The sequence below is a fragment of the Budorcas taxicolor genome, chromosome 1, assembly GCF_023091745.1.
Source record: "Budorcas taxicolor isolate Tak-1 chromosome 1, Takin1.1, whole genome shotgun sequence".
In the NCBI taxonomy this organism is placed as follows: domain Eukaryota; kingdom Metazoa; phylum Chordata; class Mammalia; order Artiodactyla; family Bovidae; genus Budorcas; species Budorcas taxicolor.
In genome coordinates, this window is record NC_068910.1 from 47,622,828 (window position 1) to 47,649,454 (window position 26,627).

Here is a 26,627-nt window from a genome sequence, read left to right on the forward strand (position 1 = left end):
AACAAAACAAACCAGACATTCCAAGGATACGGAATACACACACAATGGGAAGCTCATGGTGGAGGGCCAGTGTTTACACAAGGGGCATTCTAGAAAGGAACCTAGAACTGTGTGTGTGTGTGTGTGTGTGTGTGTGTGTGTGAGTGTGTGTGAGTGAGTGAGTGATGCCCCTGATACACACAGAGAGGTAAAGAGATTAACTTGGAATATCCAAAGTCCTACACATAGGGTAAATACTGCTGGGGCTTCCCTCTTTGACCGTCACTAGATCTTGACTAGAGCTGAAGAGAAATTTCTTACTTCCACAAAGGAATCAAGATGTTCGGGCTGTCCCGTTTAAGACTCTTGTTATCAGGTGGTGAAACACAAAGAAAAGAAAAGAACTTGGCCTGGGAAGGAAAGAACGAAAAGTGCAAGTGGTCTGAGATGTACTTGCATTGCAACTTCTTTGCAGTAAGTGGCGCTTGGGCTGTAGGACTCACTTTCATTCCTTCACCTTCGAGGGTGTTATCCCTGCCACGAGTAGCCCCCTCTCTGCGACTCATTCTTTACCTGTACACAGGAAAGGCCCAGGGCAGACATGGTCCAACCAACAGGGCGTAGTTGATTGGACCAGGGGCGTTACATCTCTCTCCTGGGAATGATATTAACAGGAGGAAGAAAAAGGAATAGACAAACAGCGAATAAATTACGGTAGATAACTTTCCAAATGTGATGAAAAGTGTTAGTCTTCTAATTCAGGACGCTCCACAAACTCTTCATTGTTGTTTAGTTGCTAAGTCATGTCAGACTCTTTTGCAACTGCGTAAACTATAGCCTGTCAGGTTCCTCTGTCTATGGGATTTCTCAGGCAAGAATGCTGGAGTAGGTGGCCATCTCCTTTTCCAGGGGCTCTTTCCGACCCAGGGGTCAAAGCTGTGTCTCCTGCACTAGCAGGTGGATTCTTTACCACCGAGCCAACTGGGAAACTCCAACAAATTCTACATAGGAAAAATTCAAAGAATGCACATCTAGACATATCATAGTCAGTCAAAAGTCAAATACAGAATCTTGATGGTAACAAGAGAAAAATGATTCATCACACACAAAGGATCTTCAGTAAGATCAACTGCTGACTTCTTATCAGGAATCACTGAGGTCAAAAGGCAGAGAGGTGATATATTCAAAGAACTGAAAGAAAAGGATTATTATCCAAGAATTCTGTATCCAGAAAAGTATCCTTCAAAAATTAAGGATAAATTAAGACAAGACATTCCAGATAAGCAAAAATGGAGAGATTTTACCACCGACTGACCTGCTTTACAAGAAATACTAAAGGAAGTCTATTCAGCAAAGACTGACAGAATTAAAAAAAAGAAATGGACAATTCAGCAATATTAGAGATTTCTATATCAACCTTCAATAATAGAGCAATTAGCAAAACATCAGCAAGGATATAGAAAAGTTGACCCATATTATAATCTACGTAGCTCTTACAGACATCTATAGAACACTCTACATGACGGCACAACATACATTCTTAAGTACACATGGAATATTCTCCAGATAGACCATACATTAGGCTGTAAAATAAATCTCAATACATTTAAAGGAATTGAATAATATAAAATAAATTCTCTAATTATAATGGAAGGAAATTAGAAATTAATAACAAAGAAATTTGGTATATTCACATGTATATGGAAATTAAACAATGTACAAAAATAAATAATCAAGGGGTCAGGAGAAATAAGAAAATACCTTGAGATAAATGAAAATGAAAACACATATACCAAAACTTATGGAATGCAGCTAAAGCAGTGCTTAAGGGTAAATTTCTAGATATAAACACCTATATTAAAAACCAACCATGACAAATCTATAACCTCATCTTCTACCTTAAAAGATTTTTAAAAAAGGAAAGCAAACTGAACCCAACTAAGCAGAAGGAAGTAAATAATAAAGACCAGAGAGGAAACTGATGGAATAGAAAAACAATACAGAGAAAATAAAATCCAAAGTCAGCTCTTTGAAAAGATCAACAAAATTGACAAATCTTTGGCAAGACTGATCAAGAAAAAAAACATAAGATTCAAATTACTAAAACCAAGAATGAAAGAGGGCCATCAATACTGACCTTACAAAAATAAGAAGGATTAGAAAGGAATACTGTGAACAGTTGTATGCCAGAAATTCAGATAACCTAGATGAAATGAAAAAAAAAATTCTAGACAGCTCACCAAAACTGACTCAAGAAGAAATAGAAATTATGTATAAATCTATAACTAGTAAAGATACTGAATTAATAATACAAGCGTCCACAAAGAAAATCAAACATTAAAAAAAGAAAAATTAACACCAACCCTTCCCCAAAAGTAGAATAGGAGGAAATACTTCTTAATCCATCTTAAGAAGCCAGTATTATCCTGATACGAAAAGCAAACAAGGATATCACAATAAAATAAACCTATAAACCAATATCCCTTATGAATACAAATGAAAAAATCCTCAACAACATATTAGCAAACAAGATCCAGCACCTACAAAAAAAGGATTAGGTACACCATAACAAAGAAGGGTTTATGGCACAAATGCAAGGTTGGTTGAACATGTGAAAATCAATCAATGTAATGTAGCATGTTAATAGAATATAAAGGGCAAAGATCCCATAATCTTCTTAATAAATACAGAAAAGTGTTTGATAATATCCAATACCCCTTCTGATATAGGAAGAGAAGGGAGCTTTCTTTTTTAAAATAAGTTTTATTGGAAAATAGATGAGTTACAATGTTGTGTTTCTGCTGTAGAGCAAGGTGAATCAGTTATACATATACCTATATCCATTCTTTTTTAGATTATTTTCCTATATAGGTCATTACAGAGTATTGAGTAGAGTTCCCTGTGACACATGGCATGTTGTTAGTTATCTATTTTATGTATAGTAGTGTGTATATGTAACTTCCAGTCTCCCAATTTATTCCTCCATCCCCTCTTCCCCTTGGTAACCATATGTATGTTTTCTCCAGCTGTGACTCTTATTTCTGTTCTGTAAATAAGCTCATTTGCACCATTATCCTAGATTCCACATATAACCTACCTCATATGATATTTGGCTCTCCCTGTCTGACTTACTTCACTCAGTGTGACCGTCTCTAGGTTCATCCATGTTGCTGCAAATGGCGTTATTTCATTCTTTTTTATAGGTGAGTAATATTCCATTGCATATATTACCACATCTTCTTTATTCACCCCTCCATCGACGGACATTTAGATTGCTATGACCGGGCTATTGTAAAGAGTGCTGCAGTGAACACTGGGGCACATGTATCTTTTTGAATCATGGTTTTCTCTAGATATACGCCTAGGAGTGGGGTTGCTGGATCATATGGTAGTTCTGTGTTTAGTTTTCTAGGGAGCCTCCATATGTCCTTCATAGTGTCTGCATCAACTTATATTCCCACCAACTGTATAGGAAGGTTCCCTTTGCCCTGCATCCCCTTCAGTGTTTATTGTTCATGGATTTTTAGATGATGGCTATTCTGACTGGTGTGAGGTAATACATTGTAGTTTTGATGTGCATTTCTCTAAGAATTAGAGATTTTGAGCATCTTTCCCTGTGCTTTGTAGCCATCTGCATGTCCTTGGAGAAATGTCTATGTAGATCTTCCACCCATTTTTTTTATTGGATTTCTTTTTAATATTGAACCGCATGAGCTGTCTGTATATTCTGGAGATTAATCCCTTGCCAGTTGCTTCATAGAAGGGAACTTTCTTGGATTAAGGCTGTCTACAAAAAACTCACAGCTGACATCATACTTAATGTGAATGAATAGATGCTTTCCCCTCAAATGTCATGAATACAAGATTGTCACTCTTACCACTTCTATTCAGTATAGTACTAGAGGTTCTAGCCAGGTCAATTAGGCAAGAAAAAGGACTAAAAAGCATCTAAATTAGGAAGGAGATTGGGACCATAACTATTCAGAGAAAACATAGTCCCATATTGAAAATTCAGAGGAATACACATACACAAAACCAATTAAAACCAAAAAACTGAGATCAGCAAACTTGCAAGATACAAGATCAATATACACAAATCAACATGTATCTCTTCAAATTATGGTTTTCTCTGGATATATTCCCAGGAATGGGACTGCCAGATCATATGGTAGCTCTATGTTTAGCTTCCTAAGGAACCTGCGTACTGTTCTCCATAGTGGCTGTACCAGTTTACTTTCCCACCAACAGTGTAAGAGGGAACCCATGACTTCCTGTAGTCTGAATGCCATCACTCTGAGACTGCCAGGCACCAGCTCCCATAAGCCTGACGAGATCCATCTGAACCATTGACCCTCCTGATACCTCATGGAGGCTCCAAGTTGATGCTATTTTAAGCAAAACTTCCTTCCCCATCAAACAGAATTAACACTATAATTTTATTTTTGGCAAATGAGAGCAGTTCTAGAAGTTGAAAATTAGTGGGAGGTTGGAAGATCTCATTATCCTCCTCCGTTTGAGATTTGATGGTGTTTTCTACCTATTGGATCTTGATGGAAACTTCTTCAGAGGTAAGTATGGTAAAAGTGCGGGAGCTACTTTGATAGCCTCTGCTAGCAGCAGGTATTGGGAGATGTTTCAGATGGTATTAGATGGACACACACATACCTACCCAGCCGCTGAGCACAGAGTGGATGGAGTTAGCAGGAGAGAAGGGTGGAGGGGACCTAAAATGGAAATCTAAATCAGCGGTTCTCAACTGAGTACCCTATACTGCCTCCCAGGAGATAATCAGCAAGGTCTGGGCAGATTTTTAGTTGTTTCTAATGGGAGTACGCTACTGGCATCTAGCGGGTAGTGGCCAGGGGTTGCTACTAAACATCCAATAATGCACAGGACAGCTCTCGGCAACAAAGAATTATCTATTCCAAAATGTCAATAATGCCAAGGCTGAGAAAACCTGATCTAAAGTGAAAGCTGCACAGCGGCCAGATTCTTCCTGTGTGCTTCCCAGTAGCCCAGGTATGCTCCACGAGTTCACAAGGCGGGCTTCACTATTGCCTCCACACTGAAATTACACCATTGGTTCTCAGGCTTCGGGCTCAGACCGAAACTAAATCACTGCCTCTCCTGGGTCTCCAGCTCCCTATCTTTGGATTTGTGAGCCTATATAATCATGTGATCCAATTTCTTATAATAAATTTTTTATGTGATACATATGTGTACACACACACACACACACACACACATAGACACACACATCCTACTGGTTCTGTTTTTCTGGAAACTCTGGCGAATGTAGACACATATACACATTACGTGTTATTGGCAAATAAAATGACCTGGTTTATATACCTTGATTGCATTTTTCTGTCCTCATCTGCAATGACCAAACTGATAGGTCTGTAGAAGATCTCGGTGCATTTCTCTGCCATCTTGAGTTAGAGCAGTGCCTACCATCCCCTGCTTTTGTTTCCTGAGCCTTTGGTCACAGTGGCAGCCCTGTGATGCCTCTCTTGCCTTTTGGACTTTTTGGTCTGTCTGCTTCCCATCCTTTGGGTATTTTCATGTTGATCCCCTGCACAGAGGACAGCTAATGAACACTTGATAAAAATACACAGCTCTTCAGCCCACTAAGAATTTCCTTTTCAGTTTCAACTAGATAATGATGCTCTCTGCTTCCTCTGTTATATAAAATCTGGTAAATTTCTTCTGACTATAATAAAAGTGTGTCAAGATAGGAGTTGGCGACTGGCTGCATTTCAAACTTGAGCACATAAGACTGTGAAAAAATGGACATTAAAGCTTCACTAATTCAGACTTCATCAATTCCAAATTTGTGATCACACAGTACGCTAAAATGTACTATTCTCAAAACAAAGGGATTAAGACAAAATTTATAGTAGGTGAGAAAAGGAGAATATTTACCTTCTAAAGAGAGCAAATTATTATCAAGTACTTACTCAGAAGTATCAATTTATATCTAAACAGCACAATTACAGTGAAAGCAAATAACAGCTGCAGAGCCTGGGTCTGTAGTATGCAAACCTCAGAGGGTTACACTGGAACTTAATCTCAGGACATGGGTTGAGCACTGTGTACACCTTCACTTAGTAGAGGCTGGGACAACTAGAGATAAAGGACAACCAGACACAAAGTGGTGAGGGCTACCTCAGGAATAAGCCGGGAGCCATTGCCCCAAGATTGGGCAAGAGAGAGGGCAGGAGCCAGAGATGGAGAGACTTCTGGTGTTGGTCTTGTCTGGGCCCTGGCCAGGACGGGCAAGGGTTGGTAGGTATCCAGGCTGAGGGAGGCTTCCCTTGGCGACATGCTTGCATTGGTTCAGCATGTCTGCTGCAGGGTTGCAGATGGCATCTGTGAAGCCCTGTTAAAGAGCGTCGACTTCTCTTGAGGGCCCTGGGGGTCACTGCAGAGTCCTAAATAAGTGAGCAACCTGATATCCACCATTTGGGCTCAGCAGTAAAGAATCTGTCTGCAGTGCAGGAGACCCAGTTCGATCCCTGGAGCAGGAAACTCACCTGGAGGAAAGCATGGCAACCCACTGCAGTACTTCTGCCTGGAGAATCCCATGGACAGAGGAGCCTGGCGGGCTACAGTCCATGGGGTCACACAGAGTCAGACACGACTGAAGTGGCTAAGCAGCAGCAGCAGGGTCACTTAGGATGGGAAGCTGGGGTGGACATGGACAGGCACAGAGGCAGGCACCTGAAGCCACTGTCGTGCTCTAGGTGGGAGCTCAAAGTTGAGAAGAAAACAGAGACGATGACTCAAAGCTGCCTATTTAGTCCTAGGTTAAACTTTTTCCTCTTGGAAAATATTCAGGCAGGTCAATGTTCAACTCCCAGTGGGCAGCTCCTTCCTTCTCCCTCCTTCCCAAGATGGCATCTGGCAGGAGGGGCAGGCTCTGCTGTTCTTGACAATAAAGACGAGTACACACAGCCTTTTTAGGCTGGGCCCTGCCATGGGGGTTCATTGGGCAGCTGGACTATAACTACCTAAAGGGAGACCAGTCTTCTCTGTCCTTTGTCACAAGCGGCAGCTCAGTGGTTACTCATGAGTTGATGGCATTGGTTTGTTGATTGATCTGTTGCTGTTCAGTTGCTAAGTCACGTCCGACTCTCTGTGACCCCGTGAACTGCAGCACATCAGGCTTCCCTGTCTTTCACTGTCTCCCGGAATTTGCTCAAACGCATGTCCATTGAGTCGGTGGTGCTATCTAACCATCTCATCCTCTGTCACCCCCTTCTCCTCCTGCCCTCAATCTTTCTCAGCATCAGGGTCTTTACCTCCTTCTATCAGGAGGCCAAAGTATTGGAGCTTCAGCATCAGTCTTTCCAATGAATATTTAGGGTTGATTTCCTTTAGGACCGACTGGTTTGATCTCCTTACAGTCCAGAGAGTCTTCTCCAGCACAATTTGAAAGCATCACTTCTTCAGCGTTCAGCCTTTTTTATGGTCCAGCTCTTACATCCACACGTGACTACTGGAAAAAACCATTGCTTTGACTATAAGGACCTTTGTTGGCAAAGTAATGTCGCTGCTTATAAATATACTGTCTAGGTTTGTCATAGCTTTTCTTCCAAGGAGCAAGCATCTTTTAATTTTGTGGCTGCATTCACCATCTGCAGTGATTTTGGAGCCCAAGAAAATCTGCCACTGTATCCACTTTTTCCAATCTATTTGCCATGAAGTGACAGGACCAGAAGCCATGATCTTAGTTGGCTTAAAACTCAACATTCAGATTGATTTGAGAGCAGCCTATCAAAAAGAACCCTTGCCGAATCTCACCAGGTCCTGCCACAAGTGGTGCTAGTAAGTGCCAGCTATTTTGTGCCAGATTAAGATTATCCAAAATGCCTACTCAGTATCTAAAACTCAATAAAGGACTTTGAAACTCGAAGATATAGTCTATACATGAATGAACAATGGCCTCAATATGCGAAAGAAAGTCAAAGAAATGGAGATAACATCTTAAAGAATTTGGGTTTTGAAGCTGACACGTGGAAACATACGTGTATGCAGCTCTCAGCCATTTTCTGTCATCATCCAGTTTCAAGAGGGGCCCAGAGCAAGAGACGGCTCTGTCGCAAGGCCAGGCAGTACTGCCAGAGGCTGTCTCTTGGTTTATGCAGGACCCAACAGATCCGATGGCATCCAAGTGCCTACAGCAAACGGAGATGCCATGCAGGGCCTCAGAGAAGCTCGAGGAGGAGCACCACAAAGGCTTTCAAGGGTGTCAGAGCAGAGCGCCTCCCTCCTCCACAGGTAACTGGTCTCCGTTTGAGAATTAGCTCCTGGGGGCTACCGGGCCCTGGTATTGAGTGCCTAACTACAAGACATCAAGTGACCATGTGCCCAGGAGAAGCTAGCTTTGAGCCTCTTGTTAGGCTCTGCATGAACAGTGTGGACCCACTGTCAAGTGGAAATGCTATATAAGAAATCAGGCCCAGTCAGTTCCAGAAGGTTTAAGTTGCATGACCGGGTAACTCAGACTTCTCCCCATCTCCTGTGTCTGCTGCTTTGTCGCTGCCCTCAGTCCACACCTACATCCTCACAGGACGTTCTTGATGATCAACCAACGTAAGAGGAAAAGCCTCAGTCTGGATTCATGCATGATTCTGTAAAGCATCACTGACACCAACTGGAAGTGGACAGCTGTAGCGTTACAGCCCCACTCTCGGTGGTTCTGAAAGATAGCAGTGAGGGTCATCCTGCTGGTGGGCAGGATTTCAAGCCATGTATTGATCTTCCACTTTGTCTGGACCATGAGACATCTGGAAGAATGGGCCTGACATTAACTCACGGACAGTAACCAACAGAACGGCAGCATAGGAGAGAAGAGAATTGGGAGATCAGTGACAAGGAGGTCTGAGGAAGAGGGGTGTGGAGACCTTTCTGAGGACCCGAGTGTGATGTCATTTGAACATCTCTGCAGAAGTTCTCAGTCATCAGGTAAGGAAGGCTATTCCCCTGTGTTTATTCAGTGAGTCCTTGTACACCATGAACATGGCAGGAGGCTCCAACAACGTGGCTACTCGTGGGTACAGTTGCACAGACTTCCTCTTTGCAGGCCTAATCTGCCTGTCGCCAATGTCTGGGGACACATCTTCCTGACAGCAAAGACCAGTGCTGAGCCCCGCCCCTGGATGTGGAGGGGAGGAATCCAGCCAACCGCCTGCTGGCAGTGATTACAGTAGGCCTTTCGTCATGGAGTGGGTAGTGAGTCCTTCCTGGACTACATATGTACGTACTTCCCATCTCTGCCTAAACCTTTACCCATCACTTGCAGAATACTTGGGGATCACAGCTCCACCCCCCCAGCATGTTGTGATTGACCAAGAAACTCATTTACAGCATATGAAGCTTGGCCATAGACTTATACCCATGGAACCCACTTATCTCCCTGGTGTACCACATCACCTGGTGAGCTCGAGAGAAGATCTACTGATGACTTTTGGTCCACCAGTTTTCTACCTCTGAACTAGATGGTCTTCAAAACACCTCTCTGATCTGATCTTTTTGGATGCTGTGGTGTCTGCAATGACCCAGGGCCCAAGTGGAATAAATAGGTTTCTTTCTTCTTTTTTGAAGCCTCAAGATAGTGAAAGTTGAAATAAATGTTTGAACTGGACTGCAGTGTACATTTTTCAAAGTGAAAATAGTTTCAAACAGAAACACTTACAATGAAATATTATGCTCAGCTAGTAGGCCTTTCAAACTGTGGTTATAGTCAAAGATAAACAAGCAATAACATTAAAAAGAGATTTGATCCTAGATAATGTCCTATTGGATAGATTAAAAAAGAGGAGAGCAAAGTTGCTCTAGGCAAAAAAAAAAAAAAAAAAAAAAAGCAGAAAGAAAAGAATTCTACAATTCAACACCATGGCAGGAGGGTAATTGTTTAATGATCTTTAACATTAGCCTGCTCCACGGTGAGTTTCACCAACCCAGCTATACTTCAGTAATATGTCTTCCCATCTACAGGAGGTTCAGAGACATATACTTCTTTTTAATTAAAGTTAGATACTTCAAAGATAATTAAAGGTGTGTTTTAGAAATCTATAGACAAGATTACAGAACTCTAAAGCAGAAGATAACCAAAACACTACTGCTTTATTTTAAATAAAGTGGTTCAGCGTTTGAGAAGGATGTCAGGGAAGGTAGTTGAGCATTGAGTAGTAACGCCCATGGGTATTTAATTCAAATTGAATAGAAATGGAAAATGAATTGTCTTCATTTTTAAAATTTTTATTGAAATATAGTTGATTTACAATGTTGTATTAATTTCTGTTGTATAGCAAAGTGACTCAGTTATACATATCTTCTTTTTCATATTCTTTTCCATTATGGTTTATCACAGGATAGTGAATATAATTCCCTGTATATGTAGTTGGAGAAGGCGATGGCACCCCACTCCAGTACTCTTGCCTGGAAAATCCCATGGACGGAGGAGCCTGGTAGGCTGCAGTCCATGGGGTCACTAAGAGTCGGACACGACTGAGCGACTTCACTTTCACTTTTCACTTTCATGCATTGGAGAAGGAAATGGCAACCCACCCCAGTGTTCTTGCCTGGAGAATCCCAGGGATGGGGGAGCCTGGTGGGCTGCCGTCTCTGGGGTCGCACAGAGTTGGACACGACTGAGCGACTTAGCAGCGGCAGTATATGTAGTAGGACCTTGTTTGTCCATTCTATACATCATAGTTTGCATCTGCTAGTCACAAACTCCCAGTCCTCCGCTCCTCTACCCATCTCCCATCTCCCCCTTGGCAGTCACAGATCTACTCTCCATGTCTATGAGTCTGTTTCATAGGTAAATTTCTTTGGGTCATATTTTAGATCCCTCATATAAGTGATATGGTACTTGTCTTTCTGACTTACGTTTCTTAGAATGATAATCTCTAGGTGCATCCATGTTGCTGCAAATGGCATTATTTCATTCTTTTTCATGGCCAAGTAATATTTCACCACCCACACCCACACCCACACCCCCCCCCCCACACACACACACCCACACACACACACCCACACACACACACACCCCCACATCTTCATTCATTCGTCTATTGATGGACATTTAGGTTGTTTCTATGTCCTGGCCATTGTAATTAGTGCTGATACAAACAGAGAGGTGCATGTATCTTTCTGAGTTACAGTTCTGTCTGGATATTCGCCCAGGCGTGGGGTTGCTGGAGGCCAACTCTAGTTTTTTGAGGAACCTCCATGCTGTTCTTCATAGTGGATGCACCAATTTACATTCCCACCAACAGTATAAGAGGGTCCCCTTTTCTCCACACCCTCCCAGCCAAACTGTCTTCATTTTTTTCTCAAAAATCCAAAGGTAATGCACTTAAAGTATAGTGGAAATACCCTACAATGTGGCCAGTGGAATTTGCTGTAGTCTCTGCCCACTGATTCTAAAGTCAGCAAGCACTGCTTGGTGCCTATACGGACCCAGAGAAATGCCAAAGGAGAAACCGGAAATAAAGCACGTGGCCCTGCTCTAAATTTCCACAGCCAGGGATGGGACATGGGGTCTGCAACAACATGTACTCCTTCAACTTGGTCTAGCAGGGCCCTTTTCCTGAGCCATCTCTTTACCGTCTCTTGCTTCTGGACCCTCGATTCTGCAAAACACTTACTGAAGGGCCCAGTCAGGCACTCATCAGTAAGAACCTCTAACCGCCGTCTGCCCACCTCATTCTTTTTCCTCTAGAGCTTTTGTGTAGTTTTCAGTACCTCAAATTCCCATTTATGGACATTTGAAAGATCTGATAATATCATAGAAGAAATTAATCACCTGACATCATCAAACAAGTACAACCAGTGCTAACCCATTGGTTCATTTAAGTCTCATTTCCCCCCTTTTGTAAGGACTGTTGTCATTTATCTCTTATTATGCAGAGAAGTATGCTATATGTCCATTTCCGCTAAACTCTTTTATCTCCAGTATTTTTTTTTTCATGTTAGCAAGATCACTTTCAAGTCTCACTCCTAATGGCTCCATTATATTGTATCAAGTGGATATACCTGTTGACCTGTTCCTAGTGGTGAACCTCTGGGTTAATTTCAATTCTGGACTACTTCATAGAAAACGACGATAAACATCTTTGTGCATAAAGGGTTTTCCACATTTCCACATCCTTTCCACAAGGATTTTTCCCCCTTCAGCTAGATTCCCAGAAATAAAATGACTACGTTTAAGGTTAATAATATTAAGGCTCCTGAAACACATTTTCAGGCATCTAGGTGAAGAACAACAACAAAATAGTGAGGCCATGTGAATGGCAAAATTGGCACAGATGCCAACAGGCCTACCACTGAAAAGTCTCAATGGGGGCACCACTTTACGTTAAAATTGTGTCTGTTCCTCAGAACAGAGAAGAGAGGTGAACTGGTGGACAGGGCTGAAATAATAACTCAAATGCAGCACTGAGAAAGGAAGAAGAACATGGAACAGAGATTAAAGGACAGAGATGATGCAGGAGAAAGATTCCGCATATCTAATTAGAGTTCCAGGAGCAGAGAATGAGGAAAAGCAATATTCAAAGAAATAATGACTGAGAAATTTCCAGAACATGAACTAGACATCAATTCTCACATGAATGAAGTCCAGAAAATCCTGAGGGAGATAATTAAAAAGAAGCATGGAACTCAGAACAACGAATACACAGGAAAGGAACTTGAATCACCCAAGATGAAAAGATAGATTACTGCAAAATAGCAACAATCAGATCGCTAGATAAATTCTTAAAATGAACCAATGAAAACTGGAAGACAAGTGGAATTATACTGTCAACAAGTTGCTTACATTGTGGAAAAAATAAAGATGGAGTTTTCAAAAAGTCTGACTAAAACACCAGACAGTGTTAACATATAAGTTTTGCAGAGTGATCAGAGTTTTAAGTATAAAGTCCTTGAATTGCTCAGGAGGACAGAATGACTGATTCAGTTTGTATTTTGTTAAGGTAAATATATATGCTAAAATTACCATATAATAAATACAAGTAAATAGAAATAGAGTGTAAAGCTTTTGACTATGGAGATGAGGGAAATGTGATGTGGGGTAGGAAAGAGAATCTAAATTAATACAAGAAGCAATTAGATAAAATAACCAAGTATATTAAAAGTGGGACAATGAAAGCAATCAAGAGAACAAAGTAAAATGGTAAATCCAAATATATTAATAGTAGCATTGTAAATGAACGTAACTTTCACGTTAAAGCTTACAGATTGGAAAAACAAACTCTATCACTTTATGCTCTTTATAACTGTTTCTGTTTATATAAGTGACATAAAAATGTACAGAACTGTTGATGGTGAAAGGATAAGAAAATGATAAGAAAGGCAAGTACTAAGTAAAAGAATGTTGGTATAGCTCTATTAGAAATGGGTCTATTTTTAATGATTTATTTTTTATTGAAGTATAGTTGATTTACTGGGTTTCAGGTAAAGAGGAAAGTGATTCAGTTTCACACACACACATATATTTTTTCAGGTTCTGGTTTATTACAAGATACTGAGTATAGTTCCCTGTGATATACAGTGGATCTTGTTATTTTGGTAGTGTGTATCTGTTAATCCCGAAGGTCCTAATTCATCCCCCCCACCCCCCGCAAGTATCCCCTTTGGTCACCATAAATTTGTTTTCTATGTCTATGAGTCTATTTCTGTTCTGTAAATAAGTTCATTTGTTTCATTTTTTTTGGATTCCACATATAAGTGATATTATATGATATTTGTTCTTTTCAGATCTAGAAACAAGAACATTGCTAGAGACTAAGAGGGTTGTTTCATAATGACATATGCGTGACTGACCAGGAAAAAGTTAAACTATAATGCATCTAATAACATAATACTTCAAAAAATACAAAGCAAAAACTGAAAAAGCATAAGATTAAACTGAAAATTTCTCTGTATTTCTCCCTCAGTAACTGACTAATCAAACTTCAAAAAAATGAGTAATGAAGATGGAAGATTTGAATACCACAATTAACTAGTTTAAGCTAATGAAAATATATGGATTACTGCAAACCAATAACTTCATGGAAATCTAGAACACTTCTGAAAACTATGTACCAGGCCACAAAACAAATCTCAACAAATTTCAAAGAATTGGAATCATGTAGATCATATTCTCTAATCATTATTAAAACAGAAAATATTCAAACTAGAAAAAAATTTTAAATAAAAAATAGAAAAAAATTTTAAATGTTATCTAAAATAGAAAATTAAAGTAGATATTATTAAAAATGTTAAACTAGAATAAAGATAGAATTAAACAAAAAATAATTGCTAACAGGTTCTGGAAATTAAAAGATAAATTGAAATAAAAGCTTACAAATAAGTCATAACCCAAAGAAAAAGATCATCCTGAAAATGTTAAAAATCTATATGTGAACAGTAATAAAACACTGCATATGAGAACATGTGGAATACAGATATGGCTAAAGCAGTACTTGGAAATTTATTGTGCTAAACGCATACACGTAAAAGAAGAAAAGCTGGAACTAAATGAGTAATCATGTACATTTAAGAGATGAGAAAAAGAATAAAGCAAAGAAAGTATAAGGAAGGTAATAAGGATGAGACAGAGAATAAATAAAATGAAAAATAATGACACAGGTGAGAAGTTCCTTCTTTGTAAAGTCTGAAAAGAGCCTGTAACAACCCTGGTGAGATGGACCAGGTGGCATCACCCCACGGGGGCTTAGAAGGCACTTGAGAGTGGTGCCCCAGGAGAGCCCCTGCCTTCCCGAGAAGTGTTCTTGACAACGTGCAAGGCACATCTCCATGCCTCCTCCCCCTGCACCCCAACTTGATCTCACTTCTTCTGGCACCTCTTCCATCTTCCAACCATCTCCCAGATTTGCCAAAAGTGATGTTTGGTTCTCTCATTTTCGTTATTGCTTTTGGATCATTTATGGAAGGGAAGGGGAAATATTAGCATTACTTCAGCATCCACCACCAGCACCAGTCTGAGGGGAGGGGAACTGAGGCAGAAAGCAGGGGTGGTGGCAGCGGAAAGAAAAGCATCAGGTACCTGGAAGCTGTGGGAGGAAGGATTCAGATCTGGGAGCGCAGAGGATGGGGGGTGGGGGTGGCACGCACCCAGACTGCAAGATCTGCTGTCCTGGGAGAGGCACCCAACCTTCACTGAACCGTGGGTGGAGCTGAAAGACCCACTGACGGATTTCTAGTAGGTTTTCAACAAGGATTCCATTAAAACAGCATTTAAAACTCTTCTTCTAATTAGCCATAAAAAAAAGAGATGAATCTCAAATACTCTGCTTACATGTCATTCTAGTAAATCAAAGTCCCTAATGATCAATAAATTGCTTTTCAAAGAAAGCAAAACAACAAAACCACATTTATATAACACAAACACAAAAACAGAACCTGCCAGATTCTCAGAGGCTGAGCTACGCAGATAAAAGTAAAATGATGATTGAGACAGAGGTTTTCACGGGAAGGTTAGGAAGAGCTTTGGGGCTGGAAGCACTGCTTATGCAGATTGGACTATCTTCAGAAAAAAAAAAAAACTATGTAAAGGGGCTTGGGTCATTTTTCTTTTCTCCAGGAATATCCAGGCTTCCAAGCCTAGGAAATGACCCACTATACTTTTGGTAGTTAAATTTCATACCAAAAAGGGAGAACTATATAAAATAACAATCATCTGAGCCGTGAGTCAGTGTGGGATTATTTGGAGACTTTGGCAAATAGCCACACTAGATCCTGGGAACATGGATCTAGAGGGGGCCATGACCTCTGTCTTGTAGGCAACCCCCTTCCCCCTCTCACCTTCTTGAGTTCTTCTCCCAAGTGTCTGCTCAGTGAGATTAAACTGTCAGCCCACAGGATGGATTTGTGCATCCCAGCTGCAGATCACATATCTGTGAGATCAGTGGCATTACGCTGTAAATCATAGCCACAAAAGGACTTTCCATGGAGTGGGTTTCTTTTCTCAGCTGATGATATATAAACATACACCAAAAAATTTAACTCATATTTACCTAGAGAAGGTAATGGCGGCGAATAACACACGGTTGAATACAACCCCAAAAGCGGTTTTCAAACAGCATTTATTTTAGGCAGTTTCATCAACTCTCCCTACACAAACGCAGAATCGATTCTCAGAGTTAAGTCTGAAGTGAGCGAGGTCTCCGGCAGTAAAGTAACCAGCCCGTCCCCAAATAAATCTGTCTTTGAGCCTTTTCCTCAAGAACCATCTGGTGGTTTCAGGCTGTTCTGGTCTTACGGTCACTAGTAACCGATCACATAAGGTCATTAGCAACATGGTGTTAATGGTACATTATTATCTCAGGCTTACCAACCAAGGTCTTCGAAATTTTAAAAGAGGAGATGAAGGCTAGAGCGCCTGCCCTGGGGGGAGAGGCCAAGAGCTGGACGGAGGTGCTTTTCTGGTTGTCAAGCGCTCACCCCATTGTATAGACTGCCCCGAATAATGGAACTGCAAAAACCACTCACCTTTTAAACTTGCCTCCTAAGCCAAGTAAATATTTACATGATGTTTATGACTTATATACTTAATCATTTATGTGATGCAGGATTCAAAATGAAAAGGTAAAAAAGAACTCTGAGATTTCTAAATGAACTTGGTATCTATATACACTACAAACACATACTTTTCAGTTTAGCATCTTTGTTCCTATTTCTCTAGTATTATTATTATTTCCTTAAAGTGACAGATACTATCATACGCACTGCTAGGGATGTTTAAGTGAGTAGAACCATTTGGGGAGCAATTTGGCAGCAGATAGTCAAGTTTATATATAAATATGTAATATATGTATATTACATATATAAATATGTAAGTTTATATTATAGATATGACCCTTCAGTTCTACTTTTGGGCATACATTCTCAAGAATTTCTTTCAGTGTGCATGAATACATTTCAAAGATATTTACTGTACACATCTGTGTCGTAGTCACAGAAGAAATACAGAAACAAGCTAAAATTCACCATGGAGGAGACAGATTTGTAAAATACAGTATTTTCATATGGTGGAATGATGTTTAATAGTTAAAAAATATGAACATAATCTGTATAAAACAATCCGATTGTTCTCTCAAAAACACTAAGAGATAATGCAAGATTCTTTCACAGAAAGTAAAAGAAACCACCCTTATGGAAAATTCTGTAGCAAAGTGGGCTATGAATAAACATGGAAGTATATTCTGTCCCACCAGAAAAGAAAAGCAAAGTAAAAATAAGATTCTTTTTTTCCCTTTGCCTATAAAATTAACAAAGCTGATGAATAATTACATCTCTCACTAACAAGGCCTGGGGATCTGGCCCACTCAGACACTACCAGTAGCAACACAAGTTTATATACTTTCCTGGAGGGTCATTTGGCAATATGTATCAAATATCTAAAGAAAAGTAAGTAAATCTTGACAAAATGATTCATCCTAAGAAAACAAAAATGCATGCAAAGATTAGGCTATAATTAAAAAGCATAAAGTGCTTAATGTTTTAAAAGAATGATTTTGTTGACTAAATTACAGTACACAGATGAAATGGATTATTAAGAGGATAAAAATAATGACACAGAAGAATAATCATTGACATTAATGCTGCTCACATTTTGTTGAGTTAAAAAAATTCTCATTTGTGTTTAAAAGAATTATATTTATCTGATCCTTATTATTCAAGGATCTTTGGTACCACAGAGGAGTTACTTGGAGTAAACCCACTTAACATGGGGACCAAAATTTCAGACTAAATAATGAGAAATAAAATAGCTTGATTAGCACTATATTTGAAGAAAAAGAAACAAGAGAACACGCTTTCATTTTCTATTTTACCAAATTGTGATAATAGTATTTTTCATAGGAAGTGATATTTAGGATAGATCCTAAAACTCATCTGAAGCCTAGAGGATCAAGAATAGCCAAGACAATTTTGAAGAAAAAGGCTAAGAAGGGAAGATATATTGTAAAACTTTAATAATTAAATGAAAGTGATATTAGCTCAGGAATCACAGAAAGATTAATAGAACAGAGTTAAGAAAAAGATCCGAAAAAAAACCAAAACAAAATAAAATTGGTATCTGGCAGAGATGGCAACAAAATAAATGAGAAAATAGTTAAATATTCAGTGATAATGTGGTAATGGTTTTCAACATGGAAAACATTAGATCCCTGCCTCACACAGTACAGAAATATAACCGTCAAATGAGTTTTAAGATCTAAAAGTTGTATTTACTAAAAAATGGTGATGTATAGAAAAGAAACTTGGAAATCAAAACATTTTTAAAAGCTCTCTAAGGGAAATGCAAAAGAAAAGCAGTGAAATACATTGCATGCTTATCAAATTAACCAGAATTAAAACATCTAATTAATGTCAGGCATAGCCAAAGATACAGGCATACAAAGAACTCCAGGACAGTGTTGGTGGGAGTGTGATACAGCAGCTCTAAAGGGCAACTTGCAAAACCTCAAAGGGCTGAAGTAACAGCCAGAAGGTTATGCAAGGATATCCTATCACCCAGCTACTCAACTCCTAGGGATATACACCTTAGACACACTCCTGTACATTTCCACAAGAGCCTATCAAGAATATTCCCTGCAATACTTTTGACACTAGCAAAAGGGATTTTCTCAAGTTGTGGTAAGCAGGGGCTAGTCGCTAGGTGTGGCGCACAGGCTTCTTGTTGAGGTGGCTTCTCTTGTTGCAGGGCGCGGGCTCTAGGGGGCACGGGCTTCAGTAGTCGTGGCACATGGCTCTAGAGCACAGGCTCAGTAGGTGTGGGGCACGGGCTTAGTTGCTCTGTGGCATGTGGGAGCTTCTGGGATCAGCGATTGAACCTGTGTCTCCTGTATTGGCAGGCAGATTCTTTACCACTGAGCCACCAAGGAAACCTATAATTTTTTATAATGTATGTTTGTGGCTTTTTATATTTATTTTTATTTATTTGTTTGGCTGCACCAGGTCTTAGCTCTGGCACACGGGATCTTTAATTGTGGCATGCAGGGTCTTTAGCTGTGGCATGTAGGATCTAGTTCCCTGACCAGGGATCGAATCCAGGACTGCTGCATTGGGAGCACGGGGTCTTAACCACTGGACCACCAACAGAGTCCCTGTTAATTGTTTTAATTTTTAATACATCATTTTATTAAAGGATGGACACAAATAGTCCTCTATGCACTTCTCCCTTCCACCTTCAATCCTCCAGGTAAACATGGAGTTCTTCTGAGAGCATCTTTTTTTTATAAATGAAGTATAATAGATTTACACTGTTGTATTCATTTCAGGTGTATAGCAGAGTGATTCAGTTATACAGACATATACACACACACAAATATGAAAGTGAAGTGAAGTCGCTCAGTCGTGTCCGATTCTTTGTGACCCCATAGACTGTAACCTACCAGGCTCCTCTGTCCATGGGATTTTCCAGGCAATAATACTGGAATGGATTGCCATTTCCTTCTCTAGGGGATCTTCCCAACCTAGGGCTCAAACCCAGGTCTCCCACATTGTAGACAGACGCTTTACCATCTGAGCCACCAGGGAAGTCAAATATATATATTTTATATATATATATATATATATATTCATACACACAGACATATATATATATATATATATATTCCTTTTCAGATTCTTTTCCATTATAGGTTATGACAGGTATTGAATATAGTTCCCTCAGCTATACAGTAGTAGGTCCTTGCTATTTATCTATTTTATATATAGTAGTATGTATCTGTTAATCCTAAATTCCTAATTTATCTTCCCTCACAGTTTCCCTTTTGGTAACTGTAAGTTTGGGTTTTTACATCTGTGAGTCTTATTTCCGTGTACATAAAATTTTAAACACAAAATAAGACTACACATTCTGACAGGCACACACTTAGCCTCAGTGTTACAGCTGTATGGACTCAGCTCCAAATCCCCATCCTTCACTGTGTGGATTTCCCCCTCACTCAGCAGAGAAGTTTCTATTTATGGCAATCCCATACTTGGATTCAAGAAGCTACTACAAGAAGCTCTAACAAGAAGTTACAACCTGCTATACCAGGGGCCAGAGAGGGCAGGAGAATTATGCAAGACTCCTCTCACCCTGCAGAGGGTACAACTCAGTGAGGGAAGCTGTCTGAGAGACTGGCTCTCAGTCCTCACTCTGGCTCACACAGTGTGAAGGCTGAAGAGTCTTCGCAATAAAATGGGAACATCACTCTCCTCCTGTTTGGGACAGTAAGTGAATACATACACAGTGTCCAGCATACGCAAACACTCAACATCTCAGCAATCAAAGGCACAGCAGGCATCCCATGAACAAGGTCTTCTGAGTAGAGTCTCAGTCACACGGATGGTGAAAAGGCAGTGGATGGGAGGAGGGTGCTAAACGGGTCTCCCTAGCCCTCTCTGCAGCTGGACCCAACGCGCCCAGCCCCAGGGGGTTCCCCTGTGACTTGGCCCCTCCCTGTGGAACACGGGGCACTTTTTCTAGCAGCAGTTTGGTTACATTCAGGCCTATTGATTCTTCCGAGCTCGCCATAGACAGTGCTCTGTCAAGAGAGCTATCTGACTCAAGATAAAGAACTCCTTATCTCACACCCTTGGAAGAATTCTGGGGTGAAATGAGACCAAAAGCATCACAACGCACCTAAGTTAGCTTTCTGGTTGACCCCTTTAGAATTCCAAGGACATACTGCAGCTTCATAGTATTGAAGAGAAGGCAATAGTGTCTCAGGTCCACTCACTTCCAACACATAGCTGCCTCTAACCCACAAGTCACCCTTCTCAAAAGCTGGGAAGGAGTCTACTCAGAGACTTAGTAACAGGCACCAGAGAGGAGGCCTGTCTGCCAGACACAGGAAAAACCACAGTGTTTGTAAGTCACTTTTGGAGATCCTGAGGAATTTTATTCCTGGGACTCCTTCCCGAGGATTTCGGAAAGGATGGTGGGTATGTCAGTTACCCCGCCAATGTGGCGCCACCATGCGGCAACAGCACAAACAGCTCCTGATTCATTCACCAAATTTTAACTTTGAGGAATTCAAAATACTTCTATTTTCATATGTCAAATGAATTCACTCATATCTTTTCTTCATTCATATTTTATTATCACTATTTTGGATTTGCATTAGTCAGATACGCTCTGTGAATAAACCGTCCTCAGCGTCAGCACTGTTATATGTGGGGTTGGGATTGTTACATCACCCAAGAACTGATAATCAGATTGTCCCGGGACAACCAGATCAGATTCCACCCAGATCTTAACACCAAATTCTTCCTTCGAGTTTTTTGGACTAGCTTAGGTATAATTACCTTTGGTTTGCATATATTAAAAAAAAAAAGGAGGTGAAAACCATTGAGCGGTTTTGAAACTAAAATGATGGCTTTGCAACTAAAATGATAAATAATAATAGGAATAAAAAACAAAACTGATCCGACAAACCTAAGCAGGATGGTGGTTTACCTTCAGGGGAAGGGGACTGATAGTTTCTGCAGGGGATAATCTGGAAGCTGGGAATATTCTAGGTCTTAATCTGGGCACTTGTTACACAGGCGTGTTCAGTTTGTGAAAATCTTCAGATCTGTGCAGTTTTCTGAGATGATAGTATCCCAGAAAGGTCTGACCATTCAGTCCACTCTCCCTACCTTGCCTTTGAGACAAACACAATAATAACCAGGAAGGCAAAATGAGGGGCATGCCTAGTTCTCCACAAGGCGCTTCAGTCTGTGTATGAATTGCTGTAAGGGCCATGGCCGCAGACGAGCTCTCCTTCTGTCCCTCTGGACAGGGAGGAAGGAGACAGGACACAATCGATACCACTGTTAGCTTAAATTGCTGAGGGTGGTTAACAGTTGACTTTTTCAGATCCTGGAGCAGACCATTCCCCCTCCGCCTCCACACACAACACCTAGACCACGAAGAGACTCCTGCCACGGAGATGGACGCCATCTCCACAGAAACAGCCCCCCGCCCTCACACACATGCTTCGCCCCACCCCCAGACTCAACTCCCAACTCCAGACATATCCCCCAGACCCACAGAGGGCAGCCAGCTTTCAGCCCATAGAGACGAACCACAGATGAGGTGGATGGGGCTGGGGAGGGAGGGGGGGATGGAGGTTGGCTAATGAGGCAAGAGGGGGCTGTCCATGGCCAGACAAGGAATTAGCAACAGGAAGATGGAAAGTAGTATTTTCAAAGTCTTAAACTGAATTTGTCAGGAAACAAGGATTTTTAGACCTATGAATACAGTCCCAAAGTCGCTGGGAAATGTATTTAAATCGCCCCCATTTCCATCTACAGCTCAGACCCTCTTGGACTTTTACTTTCACATCTATCAGGTACCCTGAACCCCAGCGGCTTTGGGAAGTGGGGGGCAGAGTTATTCCATTGTATAGAATTTAAAAGTTGAGGCTCCAAGATGTTTGTCAGATATCACAAAGCTACCCTACGTGGTCATCTTATCCCTGAGATGGGGCAAGGGAGACTGAGTTGGAGGGACAGGGTGATAATGTCGACAGAAGGGGTGACCCTCTCCCGGACCCAAAGCTCTGAGAACCGCCCACACAGCCCCACCAGAGCTGTGTAGCGATATTTACATACATTCTGAGACTAGGCTCCGCCTTCCCCTGGGAAAGTGGGAAACATCCAGATCAAGGGGTAGGGAGTGAAGCGAGCAGAAATAATCCAGACGTAAAGCATTTTCTAAGAGCAGACGGGAGCCGAGCACAGAGCCTGCAGCTTCTGTTAGGAAGTCCCGGGACCCACACTGGTGTGTGCAGTTCGAGTCTCTTAGATACTTACCCTGGGGATAGGGTTTATTTGGGAGAAGGAAACGGAACAGGGCTGACCCTAGCAGGGGAATTTTCAGGCACCCAGCAAATTCCGCTACTGCGGGGTCGGGGGTCGTAAGTAAATTAAGTTATGGGGAACGGAGGGGATGCTGCTAATGCTGCAGGTCCCTGGGTTTCCAACACGGGACCGCTCTGCCTCCTCGGCTACCTCCTAACCTCTGAAGGATACCTTAGAATTGGCTCCTGACTTCTCCAAAAGCAGCGGAGTTGGAGGGGAGGGAGCAGGAAGGAGAAGGGGGTGGGGAGTGAAGCTGAAGTGAGCACCCCCAGACCTGCAACAGCCAACCCTCCCCAAGCAGTCCGAGAACCCTGCCAGACTCCTATCGACTCTGGTTCTTAGACTGTGCACTGGCCATGACCTTGAGCAAGTCCCCGATTAGTCCCATTTTACAGAAATTAAGAGTGGGAAGAATCAAGTCGGCCACGCTGGGCTGCTCCCGGCACTTACCTGATGGTTTAAGGAGCGTAGTGGGTGAGCGGTGAACCGCAGCCCAAGAGCTACGTGGCCAGTGGAATCGCAAACCTCGAAGGAAATGCAGAGCTGAGCTCCGACCCGGCAGCAGGAAAAAGGTGGTCCCGATTCTGTGACGACCCCCTAGCAAGTTTGATGGCCCCCCATGCCCCTCCGCAGAGGTTGACTGGCCGTGCCCGGGGGCCCTGGCTCAGGACACCCACGGGGTGTACTACGGGGACATGAGAAACACCTCCATACACCCACCCCCGAAGTTGCGGCAACAGAAGGAGCAGAATGGTGCAAAGCTGCCAGAGAGGAGGGGACGGTACTCACACGGGGTGGCCGGGCTAGAGTAGGTACGTGACCGGGGTCATCGATGGCCTCCGGGCTCAGGCCACGGCGCTTTGGGATGCCTGGGGCACCTGCCGCAGCGCACCGCGTGGATTAGGAAGCTGCGAGCAGCTCGGCAGGGGCGCGGGTCTGTCGGCGTGGCAGATCTGAGCTGCAGCGCCGCCGCGGGGGCTCGGCCGCCAGAACCGCAGCCGCAGCACGAGCCCAGAGCAGGGGCGGGAGGCGTGAGCGCAGCGGCGGTAGCGGGTGCGAGGGAGGCGCCCGCGCTGCAGGCAGCGAGGGCCAGCGGGGCCGCAGCCCCAGCCGACACCTGCTGGCCGGGCCGATAGCCAATCAGAGGCGCCGGGAGCGGGGCGCGTGCGGGGCACCAGGCGGGAGGGGGCGCGTGCTCGCGCCTGCGCCGGGCCGGGGTGCCTGCCCAGCGGGCTGCTCAGGCCCTCCTCCCTGCACGCAGGCGGCACGCGCCGGAGGGGCGGGGCGGGGCGCAGCAGGAGGCGGGGCTCGGGTTGCGCTGGGGTCGGAGCCGCGTGCCCCTCGCTCACCAGCTCAGTGCGGTGTTGGGGCCTCGGCCACAGAGTTCCCAGACAGACCCCAGGTCATTCCCAACCGTGAAGTAAGAGTTTTCCTGCCCCTACAGCCCGGGCGACCAGAGCCTCCCTGACCTCCGAGTGACTGGTCACCCGAATCCCGGCCCGGCGTGGCTTCCAGAGTGTGGGCGCCCTCCCTTCCCAGCCTCACCGAAGCCGGCGGGTCCCCAAAGACAGCTCTTCCTCACTTCACAGTGCCCGGGTATTGAAAGTCACCGTGGTGACCCATCCCCTGGTCTGGGTTCCTTTCGTTTTTTCCTGAATTTACTGCGCTAGCGACGCTCCTTCGTTCAACACGCATTAACTGGTCTGACGCTTGGCACTCTGAGCCAAGGCTTTTGCGTTCCCAAATGCCCCAAAGCCCGATTGCTGCCAGTGAGGACTGCATTTGGGCTCTTGCCTGGAGTTCCAGATGCTGGAAGAAAGACTGGGAGTTGAAAGGTTCCCCTCCAGGCCAGGGCTTCGTTGCTTTTGCATCCATTAGGGCACAGGACCCGGAATCTTTCTAAGACGGACTGCCTCAGCGCCAACAACTCGGCTGTTACATTATGAATTTTCGCTGCAGGACGGAAGTCGCAGCGAAAGACCTTTATTCTGACAAAGTAGAATAAAGCTACATGGGTGATTCCTAAAACCTTGGGAATCTTTTCTCAGGACCATGGATTGAGCCTCTTCTCTCTGTAAATTTGCGCAGTAGAAACGGACGGCTCATTTGCTGACCTGTGTGCAGCAGCCCCCCCAAAACACCTGTAAGAAGGGAACTTGGAAGGTAAAGGAGTTGTTTTCTCTAAAGATCTGGTTTCCTCTCTCAAACCGATTTTATTTACCCACAAACTAGTAAAATGAAAGAAAGTTTGTGTTTTGTTTCTGTTTTATTTACATTCAATTTTAATTTTACGTATCTGTTCTTAATTAGCATTGGCAGTGGTACGAAAATTTAATGGTGCAAATGAATACAAAGTTAACAAGGGTGATCTCTCTGTCACCCTTATCCCCCAGCCTCTCAGTTTCTCTTCCTGGCGGCAGCCATTGCTGTCTCCTCCCTGAGTACCCTCCTAGAGAGAATCTACAACCAAATGAATTTCTCTAATGTTCTTATTTTTGCCTATTGTTATATAAAATGGTAGGTCTAACTACAGGTGAAGATGAATTCAGGAGCTCTCAAGTGATGTCAGAAGTAGAACTGGAATCTCAGCCCCTACTCTTAATTCCTCTCTCCCTCCTCCTTTTCTCTCTGCTTTCCACTGTGGGCTTCATTTTTTTTTTTTCTCATGGTAAAGACTGCTTTATTGGTGGCAGCTAATACAAGTCAATAAATATTGATCCCCAAAGAACTCAGTTATGTATCAGATTACTGGTCCACAGAGAGCTGAATGGAATTGAACCAACTGATTGCTGGCAGGATAAACTGAAGTCAATCCTGCTTCTTGGGAAATGAAGCCACAGCCAGTTCATACATGGCATATGCCGTTCCACCAACTGTAAGAATCATGGTGGCTCTACACAGGAGGGCATCAGCTATCCCACCCTTCAGATGCACTGGAATTCCATTATCCTCCTGAAACAGCTTTTGTTTCTCTGGAACCTTATTTTCAAACTGCCTGCGTGAAGCAATACTTATGGTCCTCTTAGCAATCTGACGGAGAGCCAGAAGATTCCGCAGCATCTTGGCTCAGTTACTGCCCACCAACCGCGGCAGCTGACCACCAACAACGAGAACGCCCCACGCTGGAACCGGAACTACCTTCTCTGGGCTTCATTTTTAAGCTGACTTGCTCCATGGTGGCCCTGGACAGCTTCAGTCTTCTCTTCTCAGTGATCAGAATTCAAGAAGGAGGCAGTCTTTTCTTTCCCAGAATGCACATTAAACCACCCACGAAGACTTATTTGCCCTGTTTAAGTCATGCTTTACCCCTTGAATAGTCTGGGACTTGGATATTCTGCTTGTTTGCCTGGGGGATTCTGACTGTTGGCAGAGACAATGAGATGGACATTGTGTTGGGAGTAAATTTGCCCGTATGTTTGCAGGTGGTTCATGACTGGTCACTGGTCAGCCACATGTTAATACTCATGTTCATTTATGTGCAGACATTGTGAAGACCTCTGCTTCTGCAGCTGGATCCCAGGCCAGCAGGGTAAAGTTTAGCATGTAGAATGTGAAAGCATTACTCTCCACATATGGCCTGCCAGTGGCTGTGTCATGACAGAATGGGGGCTGGCTTCAGAGGTTATTTGACGTCATACAAGTGTTTGCAAAACTGACCTAATATGTAAATCCACCTCTTTACAGACTGTTTCAGAATCAAGGTCCTAACGTCTTCCCTAAGTTATAAACATTTTAAAAGAAAGATAAATAAGTAGGGAATAGTTCAGTGATTTGGTTAAGGTCACAAATAAAAC

At 42.7% G+C, this 26,627-nt stretch overlaps 1 protein-coding gene across 1 annotated transcript in view; it reads right to left on the reverse strand.

The window, feature by feature from the left end:
* MYRIP (myosin VIIA and Rab interacting protein) overlaps positions 1-23,695 on the reverse strand; it is a 219,280-nt gene extending 195,585 nt beyond the window's left edge. The window contains exon 1 of the mRNA XM_052641292.1: positions 23,623-23,695. The gene's annotated coding sequence lies outside the window, so the exon portion shown is untranslated. The remainder of the gene's footprint in view (positions 1-23,622) is intronic.
* Between the last annotated feature and the right edge of the window lie 2,932 nt (positions 23,696-26,627).